This window comes from Brassica napus, chromosome C3, assembly GCF_020379485.1.
Source record: "Brassica napus cultivar Da-Ae chromosome C3, Da-Ae, whole genome shotgun sequence".
NCBI lineage: Eukaryota > Viridiplantae > Streptophyta > Magnoliopsida > Brassicales > Brassicaceae > Brassica > Brassica napus.
The window spans coordinates 67,880,862-67,893,324 of record NC_063446.1 but is presented as its reverse complement, the minus strand read 5'-3'; the positions used below and the strand labels follow the sequence as shown (position 1 = coordinate 67,893,324).

The 12,463-nt window shown below is 34.6% G+C and overlaps 1 pseudogene; it reads left to right on the top strand.

Annotated features, from left to right (window-relative positions):
* The first annotated feature begins 10,102 nt into the window (after positions 1–10,102).
* Positions 10,103–12,146, top strand: LOC106358940 (annotated as a pseudogene).
* The last annotated feature ends 317 nt before the right edge of the window (positions 12,147–12,463 follow it).

Here is a 12,463-nt window from a genome sequence, read left to right as displayed (position 1 = left end):
AAAGAAAATAACGGTTTTGTAAAGATGGTTTGGGAAGAAGATTGTGACAGGAAATGTGTTCAAGGCTACCTATTTGTATACGAAATGATGCGGGTTCATGGCTACACCGATGAAATCACATCGGAGTAATTATAGAAAATATTTACGAATAAATATCAAAAAACTAGCGCTCCAATTTATATTAAAACTTGCCTTAACACACAATATAACAAATCAACGCAGCTCAAACTAGGTAAAGACGATCATCATATACCGATTATATAATCAATTGACTTACCTTATATAAAAGTAAGTTTATGGATCCAATTTTTTTAAATCCTAATTGCCGCAAAGCAATTGATGGGGAAAAAAATCAGTCAATGTAAATTCTGAATTGATTCCACAATTTCTTGAAGATAAACATGTTTCATTATAAACACACGATATTCACAAGTTTAATCATTACATTATGTTATATATAAGACAATATAATTAATTAAATCTAAATAAGAAGTAAGGTTAGATTCTAAAATCTACACTAAGTATTTTGTAGTGATTTAGAGTTAAATCTGGGGAAGAAAATATGATGTGGGCAACAATAATTTTAGAACACAACGATGTAATCAGATTCCGGTAGGCAAAAATGGATTTTATTGATGGATAAGACTCAATACAATAAGTGAAACAAGATCCAATACTACAAAAGAGATCAGTAAGAGAAAGAATTTAAAGCGAGGTCAAAATGAGGTCGATGTGTGGGTTAAGCTCTCTCTAGGGGTTTTGCCGTGTTCTCTTTCCTTATCGATCTCCTCTTCTTATAGTCGGTTAAACTCAGATTCTTCTCAACCTCTCCGCGATCTTCGGACGTCGATATCGGCCTGTTAGAGGTGTTCTTTATGAGTTGGGCCTTATCTCAGTAATGGGCCGCATGATAGGTTCCCACCCTCATTCTGTTTGATGTCATTTTCTTTGTTTCTGGGCCTACCCTCTGTTTGGCCTTTCTCATCCCGTTGCTAAGCTCGAATGGACCGATTTTGGGTCCAACATTTGTCCCCCAGCCGTTTTAGTGACGTTAGGAATCTGAAAGGGTGAAGAGTCGGTTACTACTCCGACGTCGTTGCGAGTATCGGGGAGTGGGATGCCACGCATATCGATCTGAGTAGACTTGTCGGCCACTTTTCGAATCATGCGGCTGGGATCGGTGATTCGTGGTTGGCCAAGAATTTTTAACCGTTTGTTTTACATATATTTTATGTTCAAAGCGGATCGTCTTCTTCACTACGACAACCACTGCTTCGGCGCTTTCTCTTACTTCGCTCGTTCTTTTGTTGTTCTCCTTCTAAATTCCACATGGCAAACGAAAAATTCGGTCCCCATCTTCCAATGATTCTTAAAGGCAAAGACATCAATGAGATCTACGAGCTCTGGGGGGTCGATTATGGTGTCAGCATTTCGCTTCCTGCTAGCGGCGAGACCCCGGAGAGCATGAGACATGGGTACTGCAGAGCTTATATGTCACATTTCAAAGACAGCGGCTTATCATTTCCTCTTCCTCTCTTTATTCTCGAGGCACTCGGCAAGTTGGGAATGGCTTTTACCTAGATGTGCCCTAATTTCTTTCGTCATTATTTGACTTTGTGGATTTGTGCTAGAGAGGAGGGTCTCAAATTTGATTTAGAGGAGTTGAAGCAGTTGTGTATTATCAAGAAAAATCAAGGCTTTCCGGGTACGATGCTTCTCTCTCCTCATCCTGGTCGTACTATCGTCGATGGTATTCCTAGCTGAGACGATCGATGGAGGGAAAACTTTTTCGTATTTAAGGTGGATGCGGCGTCGGTCGGTGAGTTCGATTTTGACTGAATTCCCCGGGAATGGTCTGACGAAATAGGTGCGTTTTGCTTTTACATTATTTAGTAGTTTGTTATTTCTTTTTGCTCTTTGAAGAGAGTTTTCTTTTTCGTTTAGATTTTGGAAGCGCTCCGATGTCCCCCGAACTTCGAGGGATGATCGAAGTCCGATGTCGTGGCCGCCCTCGATGGCTAGCTTTCAATGCAGAGCGTATTCGAGCGGCTTACGCCCGTCCTCCTGGTCAAAATCACGCTGCTCATATTGGATATGGTGCCAATAGACCATCGATTTATGTGCGAGTATATGTAATCTTCATAGTAAAATTATTGATGTAAAAATTTACATAATTGTTGATAAAATAATAAAAAAATGTTGAAAATAATTGTACATATATATTATACATGAGAATTTCTCTACAAATTACATGGACAGGCTTGTTTTCACAACAAGGTTCAATCTGATTGATATAGTATGTTATGCTGAAATCTCATTTCCCTCCCAGCTCACTGAACCCAACCTACCAACAACATTGCAATCAAATCATATTCTAAGATAATAACCAAAAGAAGGAATTCGTGTTGAGTAATTAGGTTGTTATTATACCACATAGCCATCTGTCCCAACATCTATACATACATAACCAATCAACTGAACTAATCAACCTGTCTCTTACCATAACTGGCACAAGAAATACAACGCAGTGAGAAACTATTATGCCAAAGGTATATGCATACTGGCTATGGACAAGAAGCACCACCATGTTTGAGAAACACGTTTCTGTCTTACCATCTCCATCATATATGGTCCTATATATGTTAAGGACTCTTATTTATCAATTATCTTAGACATCAACAACTCTATCTTAACAACTTAACTTTTAACCAAACTAACTAGTTACTCTTGTTCTAGTTACACAAACCAACCTTGTCCTTGACTTCTTGTGGATCCACGTTGGTTTTCCTTCTTCTTCATGTAAGACCATAACACAGCGAGCATGTAAGTCTTCTGACAGAACCTCCAACGGCTTCATACTCTGAGCAATCAATCTTCTTTAACGCCATGTCCTGAGAGTACATGATTACATGGCCGCAAACTCGTCCACATAAGATATGCTTTACTAGCTGAATAGATTGAGATGAGCCACTCGAATCCAGCTTGAAAAAGATGTCTAGAAATCTGCTCTACAAATGGTTTCAGCTCCGCAATTCCTCCCAGCTCAACCAACTTGTCATTTTCTTTTTTTCTTGCCTTTCTATTCCATGGAGGTGTAGTACCATAAGCTTATTGTACTCAAGGAGCAAAGAAGAGTCTGACCACGTTCTTGGTAGTAACAAGGAACGAACTTAAGATCGATCCCCTATCAACTTTAAGATCAGATGACAACTCATCAGCAGAATCTAGTGATTGGTTGTGGCGTGTCTAAGGTTAGGTTCCAAGGGGAGGGCATGTACCAGATTTCTTCTCTTTTTTTTTGTGTGTTCTGCATCAGCCCTTTTTTGTGAGTTTGCAATGGGAGAAATCGTTTCTTTCTCTGGAATTGAATCAGCTTTGCTTCAAACTCTCAACAGTTTTGTAACTAACTTGACCAGATTGAAAGTAGTCATTTGGGCCATTGAGAATAAGTTGTCCTGTAACATTCAGTTGCTGCTCATCATTATGCCTTGAAAGTATCTGATCTTTGATAGGATCTGCACACAAAAAGAAAGCACTTTTAGATCTGTTAGATGGCTCTTTGGCGTTCAAAAAAGAAATTACTTTCTAAATCTCTTAGATCGGCCTTGAAGAATGACATCCATCTCATTATTTCACTAGTGTTGTAAACATTATGACCCTTGTTTAACTAGAAGAAAGCCTCCAAACTCAACTCAAGTTCAGCTTGTAGTTTTAGAATGGTTCCATCAATGAACGCAAGTTTCTGCTTCGCTTGAAGAGAGTTCCTCAGTTCAGTGGCCCATTCCGGATAGTTGTCCTCCTTCGGCACGACCGAGATCAAAGCTCCAGGGTTGTAGGATGCGTTGAGGGTGTACGAAGATGGTGCAGCAGCAGCTGTTCCAGCGGCCACGATTCCTTGAGACATGGCAAGATCGTGGCGTCAACGAAGTAGAGTATAGTATATGCGACGGCTGCTTTACTCAGCAGCTGTGGCAGTAAAAGGCGGCAGCAACTGTCGCTCTTTTTATTAGTTAACTAGGTCAGAGAGGATTTTTAAGCTCTGATACCATGAAATAATGTGGAAACCTTTGTGTATATTTATTTGGGTCACAAACATTTATATATACAAAGTTCTTTCCTCCCACGTATCTTGACAGATATATTTACATATATAACTCTCCCAATACCACACTTAGCTTGCATAAGGTTCTTGAATGGCTTGAAGTTCTTCCTTGCAAGGAGAATGTTCTGGATCAGCGTGTCTAATTGAATATGATTGGTGGGGTAGATGCAACAACAATATGGATGACAAGGTGGACGAGGACGAGAAAGAACCACTTTCAGAGGAGGACGAGGCAGAGGAAGAGGTCGCCAAGGTTACAGCAAGGCGACTGTGGGATGTTATAAATGTCACCAGTTATGGGACACTACTAGTACGAGTGTCCAACTACGACAAGATAGGCACACTTTGCAGGATGGAGGAAACAGAAGAGATGCTCCTTATGGCTTACTTTGAAGAGAAGTAGAACAATGATGTGTGGTTCCTTGATTTATGATGGTCGTGTCATGATGAAAATATCAAGTACCTTATGTTGCGTTCTGTTTAACACCCCAAAGAATGAAAACTTCTCTCATCACGTACATTAATTACTTCCTAAAACTGAGACTCACAAATATACATTAAATATAAATTGTTATGTTATAACTAAATGGCAGTGAAAAAGTCTGTAACATCTAAAGCAAATTAAGTGGATCTCAAAAAAGGTATAAATAGTATAAATAGACATACATGGTATTTCTAAAATTGAATGTTATGCATAAAACTAAAAACAATTTACGTCTCAATAACAAAAGATTATGTTTGATATACAAAATCAATGAAAAGTAAAAAAACTCTAAACAACAAAAGTTTTTGTATGGAATTTAGAAATCCATATGAGAGTAACAAAGGATTCTAATAAAATTACTTGATATTAAAGTAAGATTTATTTTTGATTTTTAATAATGATTGTTTTGGTATTTTATCTTGCCTTGTTTTTAGATAATGGTCAATAAAAACCATTAAGAAATGATTTTAATAAGATTTTTGGATCTATAAACCAATAATAAAGGAATCTTCAAATTTTCTAAATATTTTTATTAAATTTACCACCAATAACCACCACGCTCTTTTGATTAGTTCATATATTTTAAAGATTTTAATATTTAGTTTATATATTGGTGGGGGTGCATAAGATAATGTTTTGTTTATATTCAAGTGGAGACATAGACAACGTTTAAAGGTCTTGTTTGAATGAAATAGCAGTGACCAAACCTTAGAACATGAACATCCCAAAGTTTTTAGGGAAGTTTTTTTGACGAAAATGGATCCCACTGACGTGTGGATTGCACAAAAATTTAAAAATCACTCCTTAAAATCACCAAATAAGAATTGATAATTGGAGGGTTTTGGCACTGTTTACGGGCCCAACCAACACGTGGCGGCACACGATTTATTTATTTTTTTATATTTTATTTTCTAGAAAAAAAACAAAAAAAGAAACTTAAAGACCCTTTGCGATAATTATGGTCTTAATCGACCACGCATAGAGACTCGCGATCTAGTAGTCAACGGTTTGGCCTTCTTATTACTACAAGTTTTAATAATTAGTCAAGACTTTAAAGAAGAGAACATGAAAATGTTGTTTCTTAAAAAAGTTGAAATGGAAAATTCAGGTAATTTCTACCCATAGCTCCAAAATTTATGAATATAATTTTTGCAAAAATAGGACAAAATCGACGATAAGTTGTTTAAGGATATTTCTATAATATTATTCATATGTGTCATACTTACTTTAGTTTTCACAATGTTTATTACATTGATACCTTAAATGAATTGAAATTATTATAAATATGCCGTTATTAAGAATTTGATTTTTTTGCTTTATATTTTTTTCAAACTCACATTAATAGTAAAAAGAAAAATATTTAAAATATTATAACAGTGGCATATTCATGTTTTCATTTCTTAATAATATATGTGCCAGTCAAAACCTAAGTATAACATCTTGTTCATTTTTATCCATTTAAAAGTATTCCATTATAAACTTCATCACCAGTCAAACCAATGTTCATTTTGATTCATTAAACTTTTGATTAAGTATTCTATTATAAACCTTATCGCCATGCTCCTTCATCTAAAGAGATATGAGTAGCTATTCTATTATAAGGCATTCAGAAAATGACAAATCTGATGTTTTGCTTAAAGATCATGCCGTTTACATTGATAGAGAGTTTTAGTAATCTTAGTTCTTTTCGAAAAGACAATCCATTCATGGTATCCAAGCATGCATGACACAAATATGGACATGTTTAATTCTCTTCAGCTTGAGTTTTAACCAAGAAACCATGACGTATTTTGGCCAGTTCAATGGCGTCTTTGCAGATTTTAGGAAGGATGAACACTTTAATCCAGCTGTCTATGACTGTCTTAGACAAGGCATTAGAGGCATAACCATAACCGCTGCAAATTTCTTCTCAAGCCTTAAGAAAATAAGGCAGGATCTCGAATTTGATTGTGGCTGATGAAGGTAGTTTTTTTTTGTGCTGTCAGATTTTAATGACACTCCTACTACGCCACATAAAATTTGGGAGTCGACTTCGAGTCATAATTTACAGTCTATATCGTTGAGATTCTCCCGGCCATAAAATTATCACCAAATCATGCAAATCTCTTTTAATTTGTTTCTTTGTTGTGTTACTCTTTTAAATTATCACCAACATATCGATTGTTTAATATTTATAGAGAAATAAGAGTTTAGAAAAAAGGAAATATGACTAGAGAAAAAAAGCAAAAGATGTTTTTTTTTTTAAAATGGAAAAATTTAACAAATAAAAAAAAAGTTTTGAGAGCGATTAAGCAAAGAAACCTCCCTCTCTCTCTCTAAACAAAGGCGATCAAAAACAAGTTTTTTCTGGTCTTTACAACTTTCTCTTCAGCGGTGGCTACGGCCGCTGATTTTGTTCTGTATTTTTTGTTTTCTTTCTGTCCTTAGTCTAGGTTGAAATCATTGTCGTCAACTTGTTTTCGAATCAAGCGATGTGTTTTAGTCACTATGTCTCTCCTCTTCTTGTCGATGTCGTGTGATATCATCATGGGAAAACATGTTGCTGTTTATCCATTGGCTCATTAGGTGGTTACGAATTTTAGATCAGATCTTTGATGTGTCGTGTAAGTTATGGGCCACAGTCATTTGATCTCTACCCAAATCTAGAATAGATCACAATGTGATGCAGGCCATTAACTAATCCAAGTCAGCAATATTACTTGCGTATAAAAGAAGGCACAAGACATCCAAAGGACCTAACCTAATTGCGGTTCACGACAGGGGGCCGTAATGGCACAAGAGCTACGGAGCCTTCGAAGAGTGGATAGAGCAAGAGAACAACAAAAGAGAAAAAGATAATCTCTATAGCAAGTGGGAGTTCGAGTCTCCACCTTTAGTATTCTTCTCTTTGTCTTTGTTATAGTTTCTCTTTAAGCCTTGTACCTGAAACACAAAGAAAGCGCTGGTTTAGAACTTTGTATAAACCTTTGATAAGAAAGTGGATGTCTGTTGGAGAAGGTTCCCACATGAGTTAAAACCGCATTGAACTTATATTAAAATCGATCAGATTGAACCAGAATAAACCAATTTTTTTTTTTTGCAGCATCCCTTATATATTAAATGATAAACATTACAACATTTAAGTGTACCCACGCGTGTTATCACTAGAATGAATTGTGTTATCACCAGAATGTATTTCAGAATCTTTAAAAAATATGTTGGTCCTATTAAGTATATATTATACTCTTCATTAAACTAATCATAAAATTAATTAAAGTGTACAATTAATATATTCTTTTTTTATCCTTAAACAAAAGCTACGAAATTATCAAATATGACTAATATATATATATGACAATCCCTGTTCGGGAACGCGCTAGGCGCTAGTCGGGCGGTTGGGTTGGGCCTAGCGCCTAAAGAGAAAATCGGGGATTAATCAGAAATTATGCGGGACAGAATTTTTAGATGGTTTACTATGTTATAAAACATGTTAATCTTTAATTGTGTATAACATTAATACATTTTCATGTTTAATATTGTATAAAACACACAAATAGAATATATAAACTTAATATAGTGTAATTTTTATCAAAATTATGAATATAAATGATATTTATAAAATTTTAGATCAAATAAACAAATAAAAATATTATTAAAAATTAAAAAAAAAAATAAAAAAATAAAAAAAATAAAAAAAATAAAAAATAGATTAGGCGGCCGCCTAGGCGGCTAGGCGGTCATTTAGGTGGCTAGGCGGTCATTTAGGCGGCTAGGCGGTCACTTAGGTGGTCTAGGCCGAAGAAATCGGATATCTGATTTTTTAAACCGATTTGACATAAATGGGGGCGAAAAAGTGACGCGTAGCGCCTAGGCGGTTAGGCGGCCGATTTTTAGAACAGAGATGACAATTAATGATTCTAAATAATAAATACTTGATAACAATTTATATTTCATCCATCGTTTTTGTTTAATTTTATGTTATTAAAATAAATTAAACTATCAAATTAGCTATAAAATTAAAATATAGATTTTTTCGTATATGTTATATTTTGAATTAAAAAAAACGAAAAAATTACTAAACCTGTTAAAATTATTATGTTAAAAATTAATGATCAATGGTTTAACATCCTCTATATATTAATAGAAAAACATTTAAAAAGTTTAGAACATGCAGTTTGTACTAATTAAAAAAGTGTCATATTGAGTTGTCATGTAATTAGAATGTCAATTTTTTTACGTGGCGTCTTGAAAATCAATTGAGAATTTTATTAGTCCAAAATTAAATTGTTAGGGAATGTTATATTATATATTGTCCATTATAGACCATTCATTTATCAAACTGAAATTTATTATATATTATTTCCTTAAATAAAGCTTAGGAAATTACGTAATGTGATTATGATATATATAGTAATTAATGAAGATTTGCTAATAATCCGTATACTTTCAATCATTTTTTTTAATTCTTTATTATTAAAATAAATTGCACAATTACATTAATCATATATTAAAAATTTAGATTTTTTTGTATATGTTGTGTTTTGAATTTTTCAAAACGAGTATAAATTACTAAAACTGTTAAAAGTCTCACATAAATTTTTGTGATCAATATTTAAATTTTTTTCTATAATAAGATACAATGATAATAAAATCGTATAAATAAATAATTTTATTTTAATAGGTGTTTATGTTAATATATATATACTTCATATCGTTTAAATTTAATTATATCTCATATACGATATACAAGATTGATTATTTTGATTTATTTATCCTAAAATGATTGCGAATAAACAATAGCGTCATTTGATTTATATGAGCAAGCCAATTTATTACATAATAGTAACTGATTTCTTTGTTATTTAATATATAACTATTATTTTATTATTTCAAAATATGCAGAAAAATATCTAATAAGTAATAAATACAAAATATTTATTCTGCACAAGGCACAAATCTTAAGCTAAGTATGTATCTCTTTAATAATTTTGAATCTTAAACATTTTCTAAATCTCAGGTCAAAATAAAAGAAAGAAATGAGAATAAACTCAAAAATCAATATTTATGTCGAGAAATAATCAAAATGACAAAAAAATATCGAAGATAGATAGAATTAACACGTAAACGTAAACTTCTCATAACTATAATTAACTTTTAAATTTCTAAATCATGATATAAAACCGAGTTGACATAGTTTCATTGTAACCAAATAGTAGGTATGAGATTCTTTGGCCTAAACGTTACGTTTTTATGCGATAAATAATTTTTTTGACTTAAAATATTTTTAAAAATGAGATCAGTTCATTTAGTAAACAAATTATGTAATTAACAAAAAAGATTTTAAAAAGTTGTTTAAGGGCCAAAAATATTACTTCGACAATAATATAAATTTTATTTTTTATACGATATTTTTTAAATAATTTTTATATTAATTTATCCTAGTACAAAAAGAAACAATAAACTTCTCATTGGGTTTAGAGTTCAAGGACGAGTCCACGGTGTGAGATTATTCGACACTGTTTCCAGTTAAGAAGCAGATAGCATGGACCTGTCAGGACTAAAGTACAAGAATGTTGTAAGAAAAAACAAATAGTTTACTTGAGAGAAAAAAAGGAAGAAGGAATAAAGCAAAAACCCTCTCGTCTTCCAAATCCACAACGACGGCGACAAATCAATGGCTCTTTCTTCTGGGATCTTCTCTACCGTTCTCTGCGCCAAAACGATCCCGTTCCGCACCTCACCGTCTCTCTCGTTGTTTCCCCGACATCCGGATAACCTGCGCATGGTGCGAGCCGTAACCGTAACCTCCGAGACCGCGGCCTCGGAGCCGGCAACCATCAAAACCAGGGAGCCACGTGGCATCAAGAAGCCTCGTCCAGTGTCCCCCGAGATGAAGGACGTAGTGGGCGAGTCGGTGCTACATCAAGGAACACGACCTTCAAGTAATAAATACTATATCTTATGACTTAGGCTCTTTATCTTATGTGTCCCTGTTTCCTCCATGTTGTAATGATAAACTTGAAGGACTTCATCGGATTATCAGAGCTTGAATTGTAGTGTATGCATCTTGGATTATTATTCCTTTGCCCTGACTATTGATTCTTTTAGCTCTGTTTCGTTGAAAAAAAAAAATGTAGACTCGCCGAAGAAGCTGGGCTTTGCTTTATTTAGCTCACTCCTTGAGAAAGTTTGCTTGTATCATGTTTATTAGATTATCAAGTGTTCCTTGACTTACATGAGTGAATCTTGTTCTCCAGGATCCACAAAACAAGAAGGTTATAATCTGCGATGAGAAGCTGAAGAAGATATTTGAAGGCAAAGACCGTGTCGGGTTCTTGGAGATTGCAAAGCTTATCGGTCCTCACTTTCTCTGAATGAATTTACCTGAGAGAAAGACACAATCACTGACCTATGTTTTGGTGAGCTTATGAAAGATCAGAATATATATATATATATATATATTTATATGTTAGTATAAGTAGAGTTTAAGAAGTTTTATGCAACCAAGTAGTAGTTTAAAGCCTATAGGGGATATCTTTTCTTGGGTTATATGTGTGTCATTTGCCTCCTCCCATTGCAGTTAAAATATGTGCTTTAGTTTGTCTTAGGACTTGAAGAAACTCTTTTGATGCATCTGTTCTTCATCTTATTCACTTTTTGTCTTTCACGTTATACTGTCAAAAACAAAAAGGAAATATTTTCGTCATTCGATTTTCAAGATTCACATCTGCTATGAAGATAATAAAAAGGAAAAACGAAAATCCTTTTCATGATTAATTTTGGAGAAAAGATAATCAAATTTTATATTTCCTTTCTTCTCTTGGGAACCGACTCTCAGTAGCTAGGGCTCATCATAGTCTCTATAAATAGAGAACCTCTTAACTATCTATAGCTTACAAAAGCAAACAACGAGAAAGAAACACAGCAATCGAGAAGAAATCAAATCTATTTTTAATCAAAGAAGAAGAAGCTATGGGTCTCTCTAAGGCACGCAAGCTACTCTTAGTGCTCGTGATCACTGCCTACTTCTTTTCCGGGACTGCTCATGCATGGAGCTGGAGCTGGGGTTCTGGACAATCCGGTTCGAGCTGGGGATGGGGTTGGGGCTCCGACAATAACTCTGGCTCAGGTTCAGGAAGTTCAAACTCGAACACAGGTGGTGGTTCAAGCTGGGGTTGGGGATGGAGCTCGAACGGAACAGACACAAACTGGGGTTAGGGAAGCAGCTCTGCACTACAAGAAAACAACGTGGATACTGAGGGAAAAAATCATCGGAATTTCGTCGGAATAACGTTATTCCGACGACATACCGACGAAACAAGTCATCGGAAATAATTCCTCGGAATTTCTTCTTTCCTCGGAAATCCCTCGGATATTTCCGACGGAATTCTGAGGAAACACATTTCCGAGGAAATTTCGAGGAGCACTAGTTTGTCGGAAATCTCCTCGGAATATACCGAGGGAGATCTTCGTCGGGATATTCATCGATCGATGCGTTTTTGGACTTATACTCATCGATCGACCCGTTTATAAAAACACGTTCGGAATATACCGAGGGACACCTTTCCTCGGAATATTCCGAGGAACATGTCCCTCGGTATATTCCGAGGAACATCTCCCTCGGTATATTCCGAGGAAGATGTCCCTCGGTATATTCCGAACGTTTTTATATAAACGGATCGATCGATGGGTATATGTCCAAAAACGCATCGATCGATCGAGTAAAAAATATAATTAATTTCCTCGGAATGTAAAAAATATTAATTTTAAAAAAAAAATAAAAATTTTGAAATTAAAATTCGAAAATATAAAATTAAAATTAAAATTGAAATCATATTAATTAATATTCAAAGTTTCAGAAATAAAAATAAAACATTCCGAGTTTTTGGAAAAAAAAA